The sequence below is a fragment of the Numenius arquata genome, chromosome 6 (genome assembly GCF_964106895.1).
Source record: "Numenius arquata chromosome 6, bNumArq3.hap1.1, whole genome shotgun sequence".
Taxonomy (NCBI): domain Eukaryota; kingdom Metazoa; phylum Chordata; class Aves; order Charadriiformes; family Scolopacidae; genus Numenius; species Numenius arquata.
In genome coordinates, this window is record NC_133581.1 from 18,283,141 (window position 1) to 18,290,686 (window position 7,546).

A 7,546-nucleotide genomic window follows, 5' to 3' on the forward strand; every position below is an offset into this window, starting at 1 on the left:
CAGATGAAGAACGTGGAGGCCTACCAAGGAGTGAGTGGTGTGGTCAGGTTTCTGAAAGAAGGTGTTTGGCCACGCACAGCTTCCTTGGGCTGCAAAGGAGCATTGCATATGTTTGGGATGCAGAGAAGAGAACTTTCTGATAGTTGCGGTAGGATACACCAAAGAGGCCTAAACAAGCAGAATTGTCTGTGAAAATGATAACAGATTGGTCTCAAAGCTGGAAGGGTTGAAGGAAGGCCCAGGAGCTGGGTGGAAATGGGGAGTATGTTACTGCTGTCACCAGTGAAAGACAAAAGGGAAAGTGAGGCTAAACCAAGGCAACCCTGCACTTCAGCTAGCATAAACTGATGAAAAAATCTCCAGGAAGGGGTGCCAGACAGCCTCTTGAGCACTGGGGTTGAACAGAGGGAGAAAGGTTGATGACAGAGGGAGAAACCTGAGAATAGCAAGTACAGAAATGCTATCTAAAATCATTAAGAATTGCCAGACAGAGGGTACAAAGGGAGAAGAGGGCAGGTCTCTGAATCCAAGTCTGGCATTAAGAAAGGAAAAGAGGATGATGACTCATTGATAGAAATAATACAGGTGACACTTATTTTGTAATCATGGTAAGTCACTACTTTTGATAATAGTAGATCTGGGGATCAATGAGAAAGCACCATAGGGTAGTTTCTGAGAGTTACAGCGGCTGAAGAAGGTAGGTAACCCAGGAACAATGTTTAAGGACCTGTGTATCCCAGACCAGTGTGTCCTTCTGGTCACGTCCACAACTGCAGAAGCTCTTTCCCAGCTCATTAGCTCCTGTCTTCCATGTTACGTTACCCTACATCAGTGATTCCTCTAGGAATTTCAGTGTTGAGATCTAAGGTGACTGTGGGGATAAAAGGATTATCTTGCAGCTTCTGTTGCTTCGGTTTCTCTTCTTGTCTGGGCATCTGTAGGAGGGTGGTACAGGACCTTAGAAGTCATTTGAAAGTATATGTTAAAAAATGGAAAGCTTGTTTAAAGATAGTTTTCATGGACTCAAGTGGGGAGGCCACACTGAAGTGACCTGTGAGGTTTCTTTGAAGATACTAAGGCTGTAATTGATAAAGGAGAGTTGGTAGACATGGAAGAGCTGGATATTTCAAAAGACTTGTGAAAGGGCCTCAAATCAGGGCAGAGTTTGATGGGCAGGGGGGAGCTGTGAGATCTGGAGCAAGGTAGCTGCTGAAATGGGAAGCTCTCTTAGAAATATAAATTGGAAAATGAAGTTTATACATTGTTTTGATGTGGAAAATGAAAGATAACATCACGTTTGAAGCTTATATTGAAGTTTGAGGGGGAAAGTATTAGAAAATATCTTTATTAAACAAGGATCATGGCACAAAATAACTGCATATTAAGACACCAAGACTTCACTTTGCAGTGTAGGTTATAGGATGATTTATATATTTTTAATTAGTGCTAGTTGATACCACCAGATAGGTTGTTGCTGATTTACCCAAAATGAACATTTTAAGTCAGTCCAGCAGGTGCTGAGTATCAGCAAAGTTTTGCTTTAAGCCTGCCATAGAGTGATAAAAAATTCTGGTTTAATAAAAAAAAAAAGTTCCATAATTGGAAATGTTTGGACTATGATAGACAAAACAAATCGAATAATTTTCAAATATCTAATTTGCAGACAAAAAAATTTCCACAGAGGTTTGGTTAATCCTAAACTGTATAGTGGCACTTCTGCCTCCTTAGTCTCACTGGAAAATAACAATATTTTACCTGTTTTTTATTCTGGTTTATATTTGACAAGATTCTTTCTGGCTGCAGAATAACTGCTTTTGCAGACTTGATACCTTGAACTAGAAGCCTCCATCTTCAGGTGCCGGGATGCTGAAGGCTCTCCTCTCACTCTGCAAAGACTTCCAATGCTATAATGAGATTCTATAATCCCTTGTGTACATGAGATGAACATAGGACTGAATTTGCCACAGTTAGGCATACCCATATTCAGTCTTTTTGGTTTCAAAATAGCTGTGTGTCTCCTCTACGCCTTTAGACTTGCCTTAGAGACAACACCGTAATATGCAGAAGCAGGATCATGCATTTGGTCACTCCATTGACTTCAGTGGAGTTAAAGAATGAATAAAAGCAATGAGTGAAAGTTTAGGTCTCTTATCAATGAACTGAGAACAGTCACCTCTACACTCCCCTGCTGGGTGTCTTCTCTACACTGGAAAGAGAAGTTAGGCAGGGAGGACTTAATGTGAAGGTGGATGTGTACATCCAGGGATTATCTAATTTTTCTGGGATATCTCTTACTGTTTTCATTTAAATTAGTAATTAACCGTACTAAGTTTTACTTGCTAAAAAGAACTAAACCAACTTTAATAGTGATGGGAGACCTCTGTGAGAGGCATGGAGTTGGTAGGTTGCTCAAATAGTTCACAGTCTGTTTGAAAAAGGATTCTGGTGCAGGAGCAGCAGTAGGTAATGTTATCAGAAGTTCTTAAAATGCATTAAAGGACATTAGTCTTGGAATTACATTCCGTTTTCTGAGCTGATTCTCACAGCTGGTGAGAGATCTTGATGATCATCTATCTTGAGCTGGGCCTGACCAAAACCTTGCACAAGTGGGGAAAATAAGCTGCGGAGTTTAGAAGGGCCTTTCTAAAGGCCTCCTTCTGGGAGCCTTCTGAGACCCTAGAGTTACACAGCTACTACCCAGTATATCTGCACTTTAAGCAGTCCTGTTAAAGTCATTGGGTCTGCTTATAACCTTAGCTGTTCTTCTAAATCAACATTTTTAACGGTGACAGTGGAAGAATAGCTTTAAGCCATAGATCTATTTTAGTTTGTAAACTACTGTGTAGCAGAAAAAGAGAGTGGCCCCTTACTAATTTTATCTCTTGTGTTAGGTCACCCTACTGTCTCCTGTGTTCTGATGACACAGGAAGAGTAAGTCCTTCTTTCACCTCTGTATCTGGTGTCCTGGGATCACCTTTGTTGTCTTATGCTTCAGCATCCCCAGGGTAATAATATATGATGAAAGGTAGGTTGTCTTTCAGACAGAAGTCTAAATTCTGTCTACAAAGGACAATTTAACTTCTGGGTTCACACACTATTCCTTTGTTAATCCCCCTGCTCTCTACTTCCTGCTTTAGCTGAGAATTGCAGTGATTTCTAATCTACTCCAAAAAAGCTTTCTTCTCAATTTGGGGATGAGCATATATTCCCTAATATTCCTCAAGTTAGTAACTCATAATTTTGGAGTGCAATTTTAACTTTTTTTTTTTTTTAATTTTATTTTTGTATGAAGACGTTTTAACTCATGGAAGATGGTAGATTGACAGATCAAAATCACAGTGTCATATAGGCACAGAAAGCACATATGGAAGCTTTGCTTTATGCTTTGGTGCTTTGCTAGTATAACAAGAGTATCTCGTTCTGCACACTTCTTTAGCCTCCTCATTCACTGAGATTCCTAGTGGGTACCACCAATGGTAACAGCTAATGAAGCACTCACTCCTGAAATTTAAGCCTACCTGGTCTGAGTTCATCAGCCAGGTTATATTCAGAGAAAAGGTTTGTTACTAAAAACTTGTTGACCAATTCCAAATGCAACAATATAAAGAGGGAAAAGAGATGTTCAGATGCACCTGTGACTTTGTGTGCAACTATGAATACAACTGGAGAGCACATTCAAAATGTTTTAAAGCTGGAGGAAGCTGAGAGAGAGAGAGATATTTATTTATAAGGGTTATAATCTCAAAACAAAAGGCAGCCAGTATTGGAACACCAGTTTTGCAATGCTTGAATGCTGTAACTCCGTCTGTGCTCTCTTGTATTAAATTCATGACAACTCGACAGTATTTCAATGCAGTTCTTTATCAGTTTTAGATTACATCATGCTGTGAATTGCTCCATCTGTTGATATTGATCCTTGTAAATCATTTGGTTTGAGGTCTTCAAATGGAAATGCACTTCAGCATTCAGTGTTCTCACTTTGTCCTTGAAACTCATTTGAAAACAAAGCAAGCTGCAATTGCATAGATAATATTACTTTTCTGAAAGGTTGGATTTACTCCTTTGAACTGTCAATAGTTGGCCCAAAGCCTTCCATGGAAAGAATGGGAATGGAGGAGAAAATGGTTGGTGCTTGATGTTGACTGAGGGAGTCATAGAGGTATTGCAAGTCTGAAGAGCTGTGTAGCCCAAAGCCTGATTCAAAGAAGTCATACTGCTTTTAATGAGAGTAGCCAGAGCAGCAGAAGTTATGATTGAATGCTCATTTCTGTATTTTATCTAGCTAGATTTTTTCCTTAATTACCTACGTTTTGCTTGAATATGTACTTCATTTTCATCCGTGTGCGTCAACTTTGCATGGCCTTGCCATGAGCTGAAAAGCATTTGCTGTGCTTTGCCTGCTGGGTTGCATTTTGTTCTCCACTATTCATACTGGGCTGTGTTTGATTATGAGTGAAGGTTCTTTTTGTTTTGGAAATCCCTTTAGGATCCTTCAGAAAGAGTGCTGGTGTAGAAATTTCAGTGTTGCAGAGATGTATATCAAACTGAGATAAATGGAAGTTGCTCTGGAAAAAAATGGAAGTGATACTGTGATATTTTGGAGATCATCATTGGCTTTTACTTATTCCATTAACTAAGAGAAACTCCCACCTGAATCCATTTGTTTTTGCTGAAAATGTATGGGAGACGGAACTGAGTAAATATGATGACTGGGATGGAAGGAGTGTTCTGCTGCTTGCTAAAGGACTAGGGAGGTTTCCAAACTGTCTTTCCTGTACGGAAAGAGACAATTGCTCCTTCCAGGCAAGAGGGGCAGTAAGCACTGCAAACAACTGAGTTGTCTGTCTTACACCCAGCACTTGCTCGAATCCAGCATGTAGCTGCACTGGGTCAGGCACCATGCTTCTCTTGGAGCACATATAGATCTGAAACAGTGTGAGTTTCTAGACATGCTTTCATCAAGGCTGTAGCAAAAATGTCAGGATTTGTCTTTGATGAGGCACTCCCCAAAACAGAAATAATTGTTCCTCAAGAAATCATGGGGTTAAATCACAGCAAAAGTAACTGAAATTAGGCATACAACTTGGTTAATGTGACACTTTGCTACAATGTGTAGTTATAGAAAGGGTATAGATTTGCCTCTTGTCTTCTTCATGCTGATCTAGGCATGATCCAGCAAAACAAGCAGCTGGTGACAAGCAAAATTCAACTTACAGGAATTGGAAGATTTCATGTCAATGCATGACAAAAAATATGTGTATGGAAGCTGCTAAATATGTGTTACTATGAGCTGAGTTCAGTCATCCTGAAGGCTCTAAATCTACATTTCTAAAAGTAAATGAGCACACATAGATCTCAACTATTTAACTCCTACCATGTACTATAGCTGGAGTTTCAGAAATGGCTAGTGATTTGGCTTTATTTTATTAGATGATTTGTTTTGGGCAGTCCTAAAAGATCCTTGACTGAGGTTGGCCTAGTCAGCTTTTTCTGAAAATAAAACTCTACTAATGCTGTCAATACATTTTTAAAGTCTCAGCCAATTTGCAGGTGCGTGAACATAGCGACAGACACAAACATGTAGATACAGACATATGTATTTCACGTATACTGTATACAGAAGATGGAACAGGAGGTGCTAGTCTTTTCTTGAACAACGCATGCAGTTTTCAATGCCTCAAGTATATCTTTCTCATTTAACCGAAAAAAAAAAATATTAGGGTCTGTTTCTGACTGAGGAGTATAGAACATGCTCCATTTTATACAAAATATATGTTCACCTATCAGCTGACTATTTCTCTATACATCAAAATAATTAGAATATTTCTTTCTTCTCTTTTTGTTTTTAAACTGAAGTTAGAACTTTATTGAATGATTCGCTTTCCACAACCCTTATTGCTTCTCTAGCTTACTCTGAGTTTGCAATAGTGACTGAAATGTTCTCAGACAAGCAGATGGGAAAATGGCCTGTAAATCTTTATTGTTATAAATGGTTTGTAAAACTTTGAATGTTGAAAGGTAAGAGTAGTTCAAATAAATCTCAACAATGCTAACACAGAGGTTTAAAGTATTGCTTAAATCCCTTGATTAACCCAGCTTCTCGGTATTTGACATGAATCAGTAACTCTGAGATGTCTTTGCTGTTCTCTAGCTTTGTAAATATTTACGCAGCCAGTCCCATGAAATATGATATTTAATCCTGTTGAAGTAATTCTTTGTATGCTGCATATGAAGAGATATAAAGTATAATAGTTCCGGTGATGCTAGTTAAATAATTGGCACTAAGGATGAAATCTGCTCCATTTCTTTTGTCAATAACCAGGATTTATACAATCTAAGTGTGAGAGAATGGAAAGCAAAATCCACCTTCTGTCACAAATCTTGGGCCAGCTGCTGGGAATACAGATTTCTTGATCCTGGCTTGTGCCTGAGCCTGTAGCTCAGCATTAACAGCAGCCTTTTGTTCCAGTTAAATGAGGTGTTGAGAGCTAGATCAAGGCAAATAATGAAAGGATGGCACCTCTATTAGCTTGTCCTCAGCCTTCTCTTTCTGGGATATGCTATAATGAATGGTCCGTGCACTCTGGGAACAGGAAGATGCACTACCCAGAGTTTCCAGGACCTGGGAGAGCCTTCCATAGGAATCTCAGTGCAAAAGGGTTGACTAGCCCTCCAGATTGTGGCTGGGATTCCTGCTAACATGCAAGACTTGCAGCAGGTTTGTATTTAAACAGTTTAGCTTACGAAGCACAGTGATACACTTGTTCCTAAGACACCGCACTTTTAGTCATTATTTACTGATTCAGTCTGATTCATCTGTGGATTCTGCCAGATTTTGCAATTGTAGTCCTTGCCTTTAGGTATTGCTGAAGTAGAAGGGGTTGGGGAATAATGAGGAAGAAGAGAAAGATCACAGTGACACAAGATATTCAGAGCTGGCCAACAAGAAATCAGAAGCAGGTCTTCCCTCAGATATGCTCCGTTCTCATGTAAAAATCGGAGCTTTTTGTGCTTCTAGAATGGATTCCTATCCTATAAGAAAGTCTACCATAGCATGATTATTGTCTTTCCTATGAAGGGATGAGAGCAAAGGGCTGCCCAGCTCTCAAGTCCATAATAAAGGCCTTCTTTCTATGGAATTTTTCAGACTGTCATCAAAAATAAAATACATTTTTGCAATTTCCTTTAAAATTGTTCTCTATCTTATAGGTATCCTGCCTGTTAAAAAGTGGAGAAAAAGATTATATTTGTGTTATATATTTAGAATTATTGTAGTTTCTTATTTTCTTTATCATGCTAAACCCCTTGAGAACCCTTCAGTATATGAAAAGGTCTTCATGCAGAAGTACTACAGTGCTGCTCTGCTTCTGTAGCCCAGTTTGACCACTGCATAATCCAAGCAAAGAGATGTATGCTGAAAAGGACAGTGCACCACAGAAAATGTGATGTTTGAAGTCGATGAAATTCCTGTCAGTTTGCCTGAGTGTATGCTTATACAGCCCTTAGGAGGTGGTTTTGCCTATATATCCACAAATATATATAATTC